Genomic DNA, 16296 nt, shown 5'->3' on the forward strand with positions numbered 1-16296 from the left:
AGGGATGGAAAGGAGGCTACTTATAGTGACAAATTTGGAGCTGGTGACATGAAGCGTGAGTTACCTGAATGAAATCAAAGTCCCTTCAATACAAAACAAAAGTTTTCACTGTTTGCATATAGTGGGAAAACAGTATAATTTTAGTCTCTGGCTCCTCTTCATCAAGTTGAGACACAAGTCTGCAGTTTATGTGAGAAACAATGAAGAACTGACATTTATAAAACAATACAAAGAATCTCAAGGCAACCACATGACACAGAGTATGTCTATACTGAGTGCGGTTCAACATGCTGTGATCGATCTGCCAGAGTTTGATTTTGCTGTGTCAATGAAGACATGGCAATATCAATCTCTCTGGGCTTGACTGTTGACCCTGGTACTCCACACTGTGGTGTGGAATAAGGGACATCGGTGCGAACCTGAAGAGCCCTGATCTACACTAGGGTACAAGTCAATCCAGATACATCGATTCTAGCTACACTAATGGTGTGGCTAGAATTGAGTATATGGGTTCGACTTTGATCCCTAGCATAGACCAGGCCTAAATGGCTATGGAATTCTGAGCAGGTCGCAGCTTCGGTAATTCATCATGTGACTCTGGGTTCTAAGCAGAGATTTTGCAGATAGTGCAGTAAAGAACAGTGCAATTGGGTGCAGGTCTCTTATTCTGGGCAAAAGACTTAGTTGGAGGGTACTGTACATATCAAAAGTAATTATTACTATAATAGGTTGAATTCTGCCCTCAGTCATATACACAGAAGTTCCAATGGCAACAATGGAAGCTGTGCAGACATTATAGAGGGCGCAATTTAGTCTTTTGATTCTAATCCTCAATTTTTAACTTACAAGAGTAAGACTGGTAAATCCTTTTTCAGCTTTGAAAAGAGACTGCTAACAGGGGAGAAGGTTGGGCGGATGTAACAGAGGTCTATAAAATCATGCCTGGTGTGGAGAAAGTAAATGGGAAAGTGTTATTTACTCAGTCTCATAACACAAGAACTGCAGGTCACTAAATGAAATTAAAAGACAGCATATTTGAAAGAAGCAAAAGGAAGCATTTTTTACACACCACACAATCTGTGGCACTCCTTGCCAGCATACATTGTGAAGTCCAAGACTATAAAAGGGTTTTAATAGAAACTAGTTAAGTTCATGGGGGATATGACTTTCAATGGCTATTAGCTAAGAGGGGCAGGGATGCTGTATCCAGCCTCTGTTGGCAAGAAGCTGGGGATGGGTGATAGGGGATGGATTACTTCATGACTGTCAAAACAAAAGCGCAGTAAAGTAGCACTTTAAAGACTAACAAAATAGTTTATTAGGTGAGCTTTCGTGGGACAGACCCAGTTCTTCAGACCATAGCCAGACCATAACAGACTCAATATTTAAGGCACGGAGAAAAAATAGTAATCAAGGTTGAGAAATCAGAAAAAAATTATCAAGGTGAGGAAATCAGAGAGCAGAGGGGTCGGGGGCAGGGAAGTCATGATTGTCAGCTCTGTTCATTCACTTTAGGGCACATGGCACTGGGCACTGTGGAACGAAAAGATAACTGGGCTGGAAGGAGTTTTGGCTTGATTCAGTATGACAGTTCTTATGTTAGGATGCAGAATCAGCACTTGGTTTTCAGAGTTAATGAGCTCCAACAAGTCACAAAATGAACAGAAGCTGAAGAAGTTCAGCATCTTTGGGGATTTCAAGGCAATACTGAGTTACTCAGAAGAGGTTGGAGAGGAGGAGGAGGAAAAAATTAGAGGCATTAGCGTTAACATTCAGGCTACATCTACACAGCACCCTAAACTTGAAGTAAGATATGCAATACGCACTATATCAAATTGCATATCTTGTATCGAGTTTATTTTAAAATAAGCTAAACAGTGCCAAATCTCAAAATAATGTGCTATTTTGAAGCATCCCTTACTCCTCCAGCAACGAGGACTACAAGGGTGCCAAAATAGCGTGCCTGCTATTTCGAAAACTATTTCAAAATAACGGGTGCATTTCAAAGACATGGAGAAGCTATTTTGGGATACCTCTGTATCAGAAGTCAATGTGCCACTCTGACAAAGCTACATATGTTTCTCTAGTGAATTTACACCAAAAACAAACCAAGTAGGGCAAAAAGGTTCATTCTCTGGTGCAATATGGGTGAGAAAAATTTAAGCAGGTACCAATCTTGCACCAAGGGCACTGCCAAGGAAGAATGTCAAAAGGACACATTTGTGGACACTATAAAGTACAGAGGTACGATTGCCTGGATTCCTAAACTCACCCTCATAACAGCTGTGCAGAGGTCAGATTATGGTTAAGTTGAAAATGAGAGCACGTGTATGTATCCACCTGTCCACAGAAATGCACATTTATTCTGTAAGGTGTATTTTAGAGGCCTTATTTAAAAATGTGGATCACAATCTGCCAAGGAAAACACAACTACACATTTTGTTCATGTTATAAATAGAACTAATACTTTAGTGTTCTAGACAACCATCCGAATATTTTAATACTGTTCTTTTCAGACTGACTGCCTCAGTCTAGTATCAGCGAAGATAATAACTTCCCATAATATTTTTATAGTCTCCCCCATTAAAGTTGCTATACTGCGACAAGTATAAAGTGGGCTTTTTGTTAAGAAACACGTGACCTCTCAACAGTTGTTCATGCAGTAACTGTAACAAAGATATTACATGGAAAGGTAATTTGTGTGGTTTACTTGCTATACTAATTTTAATCCTCTGACTATTCCTTTGTGCTATGTTCTCTGTCCTTTTCTTTGAGCTGTATTCACCTGCTTTCTCTCATCTTAAACTCACACAGTAAGTTATTTAGAGCAGGAACCATCTCTTTTATGCATGAATGAAAAGTGCATAATACAGTGGTGCCCAGAGCCTTGACTGAGCCTCTGCATCCGTGGTTCCCACACCATGGGGTCTAGTGGAAAATTTGGGGGTTATTGAAAGGCCCTGGCCATCCATCATAGGGTGTGGGGTGGGAGTGCCAGCCAACCTGCTTTGCTCCAGCCCCAGCCCCAGCCCCAGCTTGGGCTCCTGACCATGGGCACCAGCTCTAAGCCTTGGCTTGCGACTGCAGCTCTGGCCCCATTCTTGGATGTGATACCCAACCACAGCTCCTGGGGAAAAGGAACCCAGCCTTGTTCCATTATGAATATGGAAGGGGGCACACCAGGAAAAGTTTGGGGACCACAGCTATAAGTGCTACTGCAGTACATACCTACAAATAAATAAATACTAAGAATTACTGTAGATCGATATACTCTTTACATATTGCATTGTGGGTCAGTAGGGTATTTTTGCAACAACGAGCATGTCTTTATCTTACAGGAATGAAGGTTGAAAAAACAGTTTTAGATTGTATCTCCTGTTTTAATTTCCATGACAAATTTACTTTCAACACTGTCTTTTGAGATAAGCTCTTGGGATAAAGCCACATTGATTCTTCTACACTGAAGCTCTTGCATGCTTCACATTACAATCCATGAAAATGACACTCTTCTCCAACTTCAGTAACTTTCTTTACCTGAGAGGCTCATAATCAGGCCATTTCTAAGAAAGCTTTACAGAAAAAAGGAATGACTGCATGACTGAGATCATTTCAACAATGCCAACAGATGGTGACATTTCATCAGTAACTCTTTTGTTTATAACCAACAGATTATAACAATTCCCATCTGCCAAAGTCAGAGTGTTTTCACTGCTTCTGGCAAGCAGCAGAGAATAATTGTCTGTTTAGATGCTTATGCTCAAAATATATTGCTCAGTAAAAACAGTTGTTCATCTAGGACTATATCCATTTTGTTCTGGATGTAAAAAAATCTGAAAAACAAACAAAATAGCCAACCCCCAAATTTATCAGCTTTCCCAAATATGATATATACTTATTGATTGTTCACAATAAATTGATTACATTTATAATAGACAGTGCTTTCGTGTGACTACTTGCAGAAACTGAGTACTAGCACCTTGGCAGCCCCAGCCATGGGACTGGCTGGGGGAGGGGGTCAGGAAGCCAGCTGAGTATGGGCTCCTCTTTTATTTTTTTTTTTTAAACAGAAAAAGCACTGACAATAGATATGTCAAATGAGTTAAACTACTAAACTTGAAGCTCACTATATTGTCCTAAATTAGACAAGGACTATGTATTTTTCTGTTTGTGTTTTTCTCCCTGTACTGATTCCTGACATAGGTAATCAGCACAGAATTAGCATCAGGTTTCCTGTGAAAATGGTAAACAGACAGACAGGGACCAATGATGATTCAATGTGATCATGCTGAAGGACAGATATCACGCCACATATAAGAGTGTTACTACCTATTTTCTGTTTCTTAATGTTCCAAAAGACTGTTGAGGCTATTTGTTTCTAGCCAGTGGATAACACTCATCACTATGACATTTCTGAACGAGGGAATTAAGATCAAAATAGGATGACATCTCAAAAGATCACCAGCTTCAAATTCATATCTCATTGTTCAGTGTTAAAATCTGTTTTTGTTCTTTGAAAAAGCAAATCTCAGACTATTTTATGTCCTCAGTAAGAGAGAGCGGGAGGACAGTTAAGTGGGATTAGTGTGCTGGATTGTCAGACTTTCTGGATGACCTTGGGCAGGTTTCTTAACCTTCCCCCCAATTCCCCATGTGTAAAGTGGGAGATTAATAATAATTAATGATTTCTCTCTACTTACTAGAAGTAAGGCTGAATAAATTAAAATTTGTGAGGTGCTGAGCTCTTACAGTAACAATGGCCATATAAATACCTAAGCAAAGACAAAGAGAAGAGCAGCCTTTCCATGTGGAATTATGTCACAAAAACCCACGTTACACTACCCTACGCCTATTTCTTCTCAGGCAGCAGAGCCAACAGCTTCACTGGCCCACTGGGCAAGGCAGATGGGGGCCCTGCTCTGTGCCCCAGGAGGGGCGGGGACTCAAGTGCAAGGGGCAGGGTTTGGGCAGCCAGCTCTCAGTGCTGCCCATAGTGTGAGGTGTGGCACTCCAGCAGCAATTTAAAGGACCTTGGGTTCCAGGCATCACTGCAGCAGCAGCAGCCAAGAGCTCAGGGCCCTTGTGTATCTCTGGGTCCTGGGGCAATTAGCCCTTAACACCCCCTGTTTGAAGCACTCTTCTTAGGATACATTCCATTTACATAGCAGACAACTCACATTAATGATGAGATTCTATGTAACTCCTCCATACAGCGTGAAATCACCAATCAGAAGCTAGAGTTCTCTGTCTGAATTTTATGCTGACAAGGAACATGTAGGTGAGTCAATAGTGTGCCCCTGTAACCAAGAAGGCTAACAGCATATTGGGGTGCATTAGGAGAAGCATTTCCAGCAGATCTAGAGAAGCTGTAATTCCCCTCTACTCGGCACTGATGAGGCCACATGTGGAGAACTGCATCCAGTTCTGGGCCTCCCAGTACAGAAAGGATGTGGATGCACTGGAGCAGGTTCAGTGGAGGGCAACAAAAATTATTAAGGGGCTGGAGCACATGAGCTATGAGGAGACGCTGTGAGATTTGAGCTTATTTAGTTTCCAAAAGAGAAGACTGAGGGGCAGTTTGATAGCAGCCTCCAACTTTCTGAAAAGGGGTTCTAAAGAGGATGGAGAGAGGCTGTTCTCAGTGGTGACAGATGGCAAAAGAAGGAGCAATGGTCTGAAGTTATAGAGGAAGAGGTGTAGGTTGGATATTAGGAAAAACTATTCCACCAGGAGAGTGGCGAAGCACTGGAATGCTTTAGTGAGACAGGTTGTGGAATCCCCATCCCTAGAGGTTTTAAGTCCTGGCTTGATATAGTCATGGCTGGAATGATTTAATTGGGGTTGATCCTGCTTTAGGCAGGGGGCTGGAATAGATGACCTCCTGAGGTCCCTTCCAGCCCTAGAATTATATGATTCTGAGATGATTTCAACCCATCTGTAGCTGCTGCAATCTGTACACCTTCTGAATCTACTGCTAGAATCCTGGGAGCCTGGAAAATTCTGAATGTGGGTCCATTTATTTTCCTCAAAGTTATGCTGCAGCATTCATTGATGGGGATGGCTAAAGACGCAGAATGCTTTGTAACAAACTGGCCGTGTCTACACTTATGAAAAACTTCAAAATAGTCATGCTAATGGCCAAATCGAAGAATACTAATGAGGTGTTGAAATGAATATTCAGCACCTCATTAGCATGCATCAGCTGATAGGAATAAGGGGATTTTGATGTTTTCAGGGTCCTTTCGAAAAGGACTCCTCCGTGTAGACAGGCCACAGGTGAGTGGACCATGGCACTTTTGAAGTGCCATGGCCAGCAGCATGCTAATCAGGTACCGAATATTCATTGCCGTGCTTCATTAGTATTCTTTGATTTGGCCATTAGCATGGCCATTTCAAAGTTTTTCATAAGTGTAGACATAGCCACTATGTTTAGCCAACCTGCCAATGGAAATAACAGTCATTGTGATCTAGAGATACAACTGACGAGTAAGACGCTGTCCCATAGCTTTTTTTCCCACTGGCCTATTTTCAGAACAAGTGTAAAAGGTATATGCCAGAAAAAACGTAGCACACATCAGTAAATAGACTTGGGAATACAGTCATCAATCAATTTTCATGGCAGAGCAACTACCTCAAAGTTACACAAAAGTTGAGCTGACAATCTGGACAATTATTTCAGGCTCAATGAAATATTAAGGGAGAAGATTTTCAGCCAGCAGAAGAATATGCTCATTGATCAAAAGAATCACACACTTTGGGATATATTATTACCTTTCAACAAATATTTTTGTCATCTCTTTCCCTTTCTTTCCCAAACTGAAGCATTTAAAATATTTCAGGAAAGGCTTCCAGTGACTGAGACCACACTATGCTTAAGTTCAAATCACGCTCATTTGAGTAAAGGACCAGGCATTCTTTGGAAGGGGATAAATGTATCAGACAAGTGCTTTGTCCTGAAATGCACTAACCATGTGCTGCTCTTTGGTGAAGAAAGCTAAATCCACTTTATCACAGTTGTTCAAGTAAGCTGTTTAGTATAATCACACTGAAAACAAGGTGTAGAGATGTGTTCGCATTGCATCCAAGGTGCCTTTTCTTTTCAGTAAAAGTTATCTTTGAAATGGTTGGCAGATATAAGTTTTCCAATTAGGTTTCCATGGAAACTAGAGAAAGTGTGTGTGCATGAGCCTGTGTGTGTGTGTATATGTGTGAGAGAGATGGGAGGAGAAGATGTTAACTTGAAATTGGATGTTATTTTTAGGAAGCCACCGCTTAGGATGATTACATCTGAAGCTGCTTAATCAAGTACTTGTTAAGAAGGGTGGGGAGAGAGAACTTTCAGAAAGATCATTTCCTTAGCTAGCAGCCCATAAAATATTTAAGGAGACACCATCACTGTCCTTCCAGTCCCCTTCTCCTTTTGTCAGAAATGCTCAGGACAAAGCTATAAATACACCAGATTATATAATAGAACTTTCTCCTTCATGGAAATCCATTAAAGGTTAAGAGGAAAAATATAGTAACTAGGACAAAATCCAAAATAAGACGGAATGCATTGCAAGTCAAGAGAAAACACGATGTCTGGGACAAAAATGGAACCTTGTAAAGACTGGACTGGAAAAAAACTTAGTCCAAGGTATTTTTTTCACTCTCAAGAGGGCTGAACCAACACTCACTAAAATCAATAGGAGTCATTGCTTTTTACTTCAGTAACCTTAGATTGGACTCAAAATTAACATAATTGTCTTGGGTTGGTGGACAGGGCTACAAGGGAAGGCCTCTTTAGTCTCCTGCAGGCAGTGGTAGTGTAACCAGAGTTGTCGATTATCCCAGGGACTGGATCTCTGCTCTGGCAAGAGGTCCAGCAGAACTTAGACTCTTTTGCTGGAGAAAACTGGGGTCAAGAGGTGACAGCTTAAAAATGGGCCTGGGAAGAATGGAAGGATCAAGACACACTAAAACCGCAGTATCTGGCACCCGGATAATTGCCACATTGTGTTAACCAGAATGCCACAGGCTGGCTGACTGGCCGGGGCTGGCTGCCATAGAGCTGGTTACATGGCTGGGGCCAGCTGCCCCAGGGCCAGCTGGAATGAGGCTGGTTACCCAGCTGGCCACTGGCCCTGTTCCAATATCTGGCACATTTGATTACTAGTTCCCTGGGACTGCTGAATTATGCAGATTTTACTGTACTGAGGATGGAGAAGCGAGAAAGATTAATGAGGAAGACACGAGACATAAAGAAGGAATGAAGTATCGGAGGGGTAGCCGTGTTAGTACAAAAGAAGGAATGAGTAAATCATCCAGCCTTTTACAAGCAGAAGTGAATTTCAGCCCTGAGAGTACAACACTGAAAAAAAAAAAAAGAGAAATATAATGAAAATACCGAAAATGAAACGAAAAACAAAGGAGAAGGGAAAAGGAAAGGGAAAGAAGGAAAAACACAGAGAGAGGTGTCAAACTGAGCTACAGTTCAAAGTATAATTTCAAAATTTAATAAAATAAACAAAATTAGCTTTAGCCTCAGCTCACCCTAAGAAGCCCCCCTTCTCTCCTTTGTAGGAAGTCTTTGTTCACTCATTTAATTAAAAAAAGGCTTTATAAACAAGAAGAAAGAATTCATCTATACACACTTCTGGGACTGTTATACAGAAAATGATAATTCCAGTAGTTAGACTAAGGGTGCATTTCACTTCAGGCAAATGTGCATCAAATACAGAACTTCACAATATTATGTTTCTGACTTAGAGATTTAGCTTGTACTACCACAGTTTGGAATAATGAAGGATAAAACTGTCAGACATAGGACCTGTGTGCTCTTGATATATGAACTGAATAAAATGAGTACACTGTGCTTGCTATTTCGGGATACATTTGTATCCTGACATAGCAACCCTGCAGCTAAACTGTGCGCTCAAAACAGCAGTGCTATTTCGAGCATGGTATTCCATTTCTGCTACCCCTCCTCCTGAGAGGGGTAGCTGAAACTTCAAAATAGACACTTATTTCAAACTTTGGTGCCATTTGGACTGCACCAAGTTTGAAATAAGCTAACTTGAAATAACAAATCGAGTAAGAAAAAAAGCAGTCAAGTAGCACTTTAAAGACTAACAAAATAATTTATTAGGTGAGCTTTCGTGGGACAGACCCAGTTCTTCAGACCATAGCCAGACCAGAACAGACTCAATATTTAAGGCACAGAGAACCAAAAACAGTAATCAAGGTGGACAAATCAGAAAAAAAATTATCAAGGTGAGCAAATCAGGGAGTAGAGGGGCAGAAGGGGTCAGGGGAAGTCAAGAATTAGATTAAGTAATCAAGGTGGACAAATCAGAAAAAAAATTATCAAGGTGAGCAAATCAGGGAGTAGAGGGGCAGAAGGGGTCAGGGGAAGTCAAGAATTAGATTAAGTCACTTATGCAAACAAGCCCCTATAGTGACCCAGAAAATTCCAATCTCAGTTCAAACACGTTAATAGCTGTGTCTACACGTGCACGCTACTTCGAAGTAGCGGCACTAACTTCGAAATAGCACCCGTCGCGGCTACACACGTCGGGCGCTATTTCAAAGTTAACTTCGACGTTAGGCGGCGAGACGTCGAAGTTGCTGACCTCATGAGGGGATCGGAATAGCACCCTACTTCGACGTTCAACGTCGAAGTAGGGACCGTGTAGACGATCCGCGTCCCGCAACGTCGAAATTGCCGGGTCCTCCATGGCGGCCATCAGCTGGGGGGTTGAGAGATGCTCTCTCTCCAGCCCCTGCGGGGCTCTATGGTCACCGTGGGCAGCAGTCCTTAGCCCAGGGCTTCTGGCTGCTGCTGCGGCAGCTGGGGATCCATGCTGCATGCACAGGGTCTGCAACCAGTTGTCGGCTCTGTGGATCTTGTGTTGTTTAGTGCAACTGTGTCTGGGAGGGGCCCTTTAAGGGAGCGGCTTGCTGTTGAGTCCACCCTGTGACCTTGTCTGCAGCTGTGCCTGGCACCCTTATTTCGATGTGTGCTACTTTGGCGTGTAGACGTACCCTCGCAGCACCTATTTCGATGTGGTGCCACGCAACGTCGAAGTTGAACATCGACGTTGCCAGCCCTGGAGGATGTGTAGACGTTATTCATCGAAATAGCCTATTTCGATGTTGCTACATCGAAATAAGCTATTTTGATGTTGGCTTCACGTGTAGACGTAGCCAATGTGTTGAATTTGAATATGAAAGATAGTTCAGCAGCCTCTCTTTGAAGGGTGTTATGAAAATTTCTCTTCAGTAAGATGCAAACTCTGAAGTCATTAACAGAATGGCCCACTCCATTAAAATGCTGACTAACAGGTTTGTGGATCAGAAGTGCTTTTATGTCTGTTTTGTGCCCATTAACTCTCTACTCTCTGATTTGCTCACCTTGACATTTTTTTTTCTGATTTGTCCACCTTGATTACTGTTTTTGGTTCTCTGTGCCTTAAATATTGAGTCTGTTCTGGTATGGCTATGGTCTGAAGAAGTGGGTTTGTTCCACGAAAGCTCGCCTAATAAATTATTTTGTTAGTCTTTAAAGTGCTACTTGACTGCTTTTTTGTTTTGATAGTATATAGACTAGCACGGCTCCCTCTCTGTTACTATTCAAATTGAGTAAAGTATTTCAAGTTATGGCTACAGCGTAGCCGTAGCCATACAGCCTCAGAAGGGGTAGCTGTAGCTTCACAAATAACAAGCAGTCCAGTAGCACCTTCGGGATTAATGAATTTACGAGGGCATGAGCTTCAATAGAAGCTTCCTCATCTGAGGAAGTGGGTTTTACAAGTACATTTCTGCCTATCCTCTTCATCATTTCCTATTCTTCACTGAGTTTTCCTTCCACTCTATGCCATGCCTCTCTCCTGCTTCCTCCTGCCTGGTCTACTCTACTTTTCCTGACACTGATTAAGCACTTCAGGGAGGCCTATTCCTTCTTCCTGTTCTTTAGTTTCAGTGTAGTACCACAGGCTGGGTCTACACATGCCCCTTCCTTTTGAAAGGGGCATGTTAATGAGCGGGTTCGAAAGATGCTAATGAGGCGCTGCAATGAATGTGCAGCGCCTCATTAGCATAATGGTGGCCGCAGCAATTCAAAAGTGCAGCTTTTCGAATTGCGCGCTGCCTGTGGAGACGGGACCTTCCAAAAGGACTCCACCCCAGTTTTCGAAAGCCATTCTTCCTACCTGGTGATCGGAAGAAGGGCTTTTGAAAACTGCGGGTGTCCTTTCAGAAGGTCCCATCTCCATGGGCGACACATGATTCGAAAAGCCACACTTTTGAATAGCTGTGGCCGTCATTATGCTAATGAGGTGCTGCATATTCATTGCAGTGCCTCATTAGCATTTTTTGAACCTGCTCATTAACATGCCCCTTTCGAAAGGAAGGGGCATGTGTAGACACAGGGACAGTCAGGCCCAGCTAGGATAAATATTTCAACAGAGTTGTAGCCCAAGACAAGCACGGGTATGTTGGATATGTGTCACTGTGGAAAAAAGAGAATTAGTGTTTCCCTGAGTCTTACAGAAATAATGTTTTGACTATCTTAGAGGAACAGAACAATTTTTTAAAATTTCAGCTTATTATGGCAAGGGCCCCTCTTCTGCTTGCCAGCCTCTTCACTTCTCACCCCCTTGGTAGGATGGCCTGAGGTGAAACTCCCCCCTGCCCCCCCCCGGCTCCACCTGACATATCCAGGCTGTTGGCCTTCCTCTGTGTAGAGGTTTAAGCTCATCACCTTCCCTTTGGGTAGGGAGCTCAGTCTCTGCTCCTGTAGCTACTCATTCCTCTGCTGTCTCTAGCTTAGTAGCCACTTGTGTGTATCAAAGCAAAAAAGCAGTCCAGTAGCACTTTAAAGATTCTTTTTTGTTTTGATAATATATAGACTAGCACAGCTATCTCTGTGTTACTTGTGTGTATGTAGATCTCTCTCTTTCTCTCCTCCTCTTACTTCTTCAAAGAGGGGAGGGTTTAAAAAGATCTCAGGGATCCCTGAAATGGAAACAGCTGATCTTAGTTGGTCCCAAGTAGCCTTGTCTGAGCTGATCCTAATTTGCCTCATACAATTCCTTTTCAGTTGATCCTGCTTGATCTGCAGTAGAATTGATTCCCTTGGAGATAGAGGAATGGGCCTTGTACTCATCTAGAGCTGCCTTTTCCCACTCTGTTACAGCCTGCCGGTCTGACTTTGTCACAATATACAGATTTTATATTTATCGAACCATATGTATAGGAATAGTTAAGCAGTGACGCCTTCAAGTAGAAGCAGCTACATTACAAGCAATCATGAGGCAATCATTGGAAAAGAAGAAAATTAGAGACTGTGGATGGAAAGCTACTTCAAACTACTTCAAAATGTAACTTGATAGTATTTATAGATTCACAAATTCCTGGGCCAGAGGAGACCATTGTTATCATCTCGTTTAACCTTATACAATGCCCATATCTTTTAGAAAAAACATCCCATCTTGATTTAAAAATCATCAGTGATGCAGAATCCACCACAACTCCTGCTAAATTGTTCTAAAGGTTAATTACTCTTGCTGTTTAAATTTTGCATCCTATTTCCAGCTTGAATTTGTTTGTTTTGCTTCAACTTCCAGGGGTAGTACAGAGGCTGAGTGGTGACAAAGGCATGGATAACTGAGGCCAGGTCACTCTAGTTGCTCTCTGCCTGTGCAAGTGAACCCTTAAAAATTTTCTTCCAGGATGAAGGTGCAGAATTACTCATGCATTCGCTAGGTTGTAAGCTTCTCTACTTTTGACTGGAACAAATAACACATACCACCTCTACTGCTACTGCACGGTGCATTTTAAGAATATACTAATGTCTGCTGGCTCTTAAATGGAAGCCTCCAACACTGAACCACTGAAAGTTTTAAATGTTTAGGAACACAAATGAAATCAAATCAAAACAAACAAACTAAGCTTTCTTCAATACTGTAACTTTGCAGTACTTGTATCTGCTTGTGCTGCAGTAATCTGAAATGAAACCATCAGAATGTTCTGTCTTGGATGAGGAAGCTGTTTTTGAATAGGCTTAAAATCTACTTTATTATAATGCAAAACAATGTACATGTGAACTCTTCTACGGGATAACCATTGCTCTTCCTTCACTGTTCTTCCAGAATAATTTCCCAGAATTATAGGCAGGATTGATTTCCTAACTAAGCTATTGCAAACTGGTTCTTCTAGAATATTCATATACTGCACAAAATTATTACTCATGCACACCGCAATAGGTTATTCAGTGCTAAAGTTATAGCAGGATCATAAAACCTAACAGCGTGCCAATGATTATAATAGTCAACTGGAATGAAATTATTAATGTAATTACCTGGATTCTTTCTCTTGTTATACACATTTTTGCGTTATGTAAAAACCAGCCTCAACATTTACTTTGGTTCAACAATGAACTCAGACTTTCAGAACATGTCTCAAGTGGACACTGAATAAGTCTGATTTACACTGGCAAATTACATTGCCATAGCCATGTAGCTCAGGAATGAGAAACATTCATATACCCGACTGCTATAGTTAGGATGGCCTAATGACCTAGTGCAGTCATTGCTATGTGAACAGAAAATTTCTTCCATTGACCAGGCTCCCACCTCTTGGGGAGATGGATTACCTACACCAAGAGTCTGTAATCCACAGCTCCGGAGCCACATGCAGCTCTTTAATAACTTCTTTGTGGCTCCTGACAATATAATTGCAAAGTGGATAAAAAAAACAAAACAAAACAAAAACCCCCTCCTGATTATTTTTCATAAATGGTGAACGTCTAAAAGCCCAACTGTGAACAACTCATATCTAAATTGCAAATGATATGTGATCACAAAATTCTGGATAACTCTCTCTTAAATATTTGCAGTTCCTTGTGGGGTATAATACTGTATCTGTGTTTTGACTGTGTTGTTAATTCAGTCTTGATTTTGAAAAGGAAACGGAAGCTTATGGCATTCCTGCTGTGAAGGGTAACATATATTTTAAGAAAGCAAACTGAAATTAATGTGAAGTAAAATTGGCATAATTCAAGTGGGTTTGGAAGTGAAAGTCAGCAAGAGAGTAGTACAAACAATGAGAAGTGTGAGGAAACAATATGCAAAAAGTTTGTGCAGTCAACTTGTATCTCATTACAAACCACTGGGTGTACACTGTTCTTAAATAGCGGTTACAAAAAGTATGGTTTGACATTATTTATTAAAGACCTTCTCATATTCACATGCACTGAGACTCTTGAATTACTGAGTTTTCACCAAATTTAACAGAAAAAGGGCTCTTGCTGTTTTGGTTGCCAACCTCTGGCCTACACTAATAGGAGAAACCCACTTGTCAATGTAGATAGTGTCCACACCAGGGATGGCCAACCTGCTAGAGCCAAAGAGCCAAAATGGTTGTGGATAGAGTGCAAAAAGCCTCAAATTACATATTTATTTTTCTCTATGTATAGATATATATTATATATCTGTATATGCATATAGACAGAGAGACAAAACTAAATATAGAAGACACGGCTCAATGTGCTCCCCATCCCCCCAGAGCCAGGCACCCCCAGCTTCCCTGCTCTAACACAATGCCCTCCCCGAGAGCCAGGCACCTCCAGCTCTCCTCCCCCACTCTAACCCAAGGCCTGGGTCTCCCCAGGGCTCTACCAAGTGCTTCTCCCTCCAAGTGCTGGGGTGTGTGTGCAGAGTGGCAGTAAGCACTCCCGGCATGCAGCTCCGAGCAGGAGCCATGTTTCATTGCTCAAAGAGCTGCATGCGTCTTAAGAGCCGCAGGTTGGCCAACCCTGGTCTATGCTGATGCGCTATGGCTGTGCAGCTGTGTTGCTGTAGTGTTTCAAGTGTAGACAATAGCGATCCTAGTTACTACAGGAAAGCTAGATGTTCTCAATGAATTAATGTGTTGTTTGTCAAGGACTCCTGTAAGAAGCATGATACACAACTACTTTGCTTACCAGGCATGTTTTATTTGGTTGCTGCTGATTCTATATGGGACCATTAGTGGGATGGCATAGTTCACAGAAACTGCAATTTACTGTGCAAATTGCCAGCATCCTCTTCTTTTGACATGACATTCAACTTCCACCATCCACAGTCTAGCTAACCCGGACAATAAGCAACACTTTTTTTTCTCTTTAAGAGATTGTTTTTTTCTAAATTGGATTTTTTTGGTCACTTAATTATTTCTTTTGTTAAAAATGTTTCACTTAGGGCCTCCACTAGCTCCTATTGAAAAAACTGCCCTTGTCATCAGTGAGAGCTGGATGAAGCCCCTAATGAAAAACTAAAAAGGTGCCTTTGTTTTCGATTTATAAATAAGCAACAGAGTTCACAGCAGAAGTAACAGGTGGTGATACTGTTCCAAAAGCCACCCACATTACAAGCTCCACCCATCTGCACTGTCATAATGAAATGTCTCTCACAATAGATTGAGCAGGCATTTCAAATACGATTGTGCAGCTCTCTAAGCTTCGCTCCCCTCAGTGGCGATGTTACTTTACCCTTATGGGAACTCCTATATCCTTGATGGGGAGTGGGGTGATAAGCATCTTTATACACAACATCTAGGGTTGCTATATATGACCTTTTTTATATGGCAATCCAAATGATATCATCCATTTGGGGTATCAAATTGAGTCACACCCCCAGACCAGTAAAATGTGTATGTCTGTGAGTTTCCCTCTCCTTTTTTAACGTGAGGGATGAAATAATTAACCATGGTGTTAGTGTTGCGCTGAAGAGCAACACTAGATTCATGTACTTCAGGTTTTCATCACCATCACAACTAGAGACTGTTTCATTTTTGAGGTAAAAAGTGAGATTCTGGGAAAAATGATAATGCCTTCAGAGAGTTGTTGGAATAGCATATAGGTATGTATTAGCTGTCTCCAAGCCCTGAAATAATCTTTTAGGAAGGGTACTACTCTGTGCAATAAGAGGTCTGACTATGGCCTCAATCACATACATTTTATCCAGATACATCATTTTCACTGACTTTAATGGGACTACAAAATGTGTGAAGTTAAGTATTTGCAGGACTGAGGCCACGTATGCATTCTTCTTAAAAACAAACTCTTGAGTTGTGCTGTGCATTAAAACTTTTTTTTTAAATTTTTCATAAAATATTTGGCATTTGTTAAGGATATTTTGTACCCCTGACATTTGGGTTTTCATCAAAATCACTATTTTCATACGGAAATTGTGAACTGCTGCCAATTATCACTTCAGAGATAATTTTAACTTCTTCTCAAAATGGTCCCATGTTCAAAATTTAATTATTTTTTGTAAAAAT

The 16296-nt window shown here is 41.4% G+C and overlaps 1 protein-coding gene across 1 annotated transcript in view; it reads right to left on the minus strand.

Annotated features, from left to right (window-relative positions):
- SLC24A2 (solute carrier family 24 member 2) overlaps positions 1-16296 on the minus strand; it is a 165792-nt gene that overhangs the window by 19282 nt on the left and 130214 nt on the right. The gene's annotated exons all lie outside the window — the stretch shown is intronic.

Source organism: Carettochelys insculpta, chromosome 5, assembly GCF_033958435.1.
Source record: "Carettochelys insculpta isolate YL-2023 chromosome 5, ASM3395843v1, whole genome shotgun sequence".
NCBI lineage: Eukaryota > Metazoa > Chordata > Testudines > Carettochelyidae > Carettochelys > Carettochelys insculpta.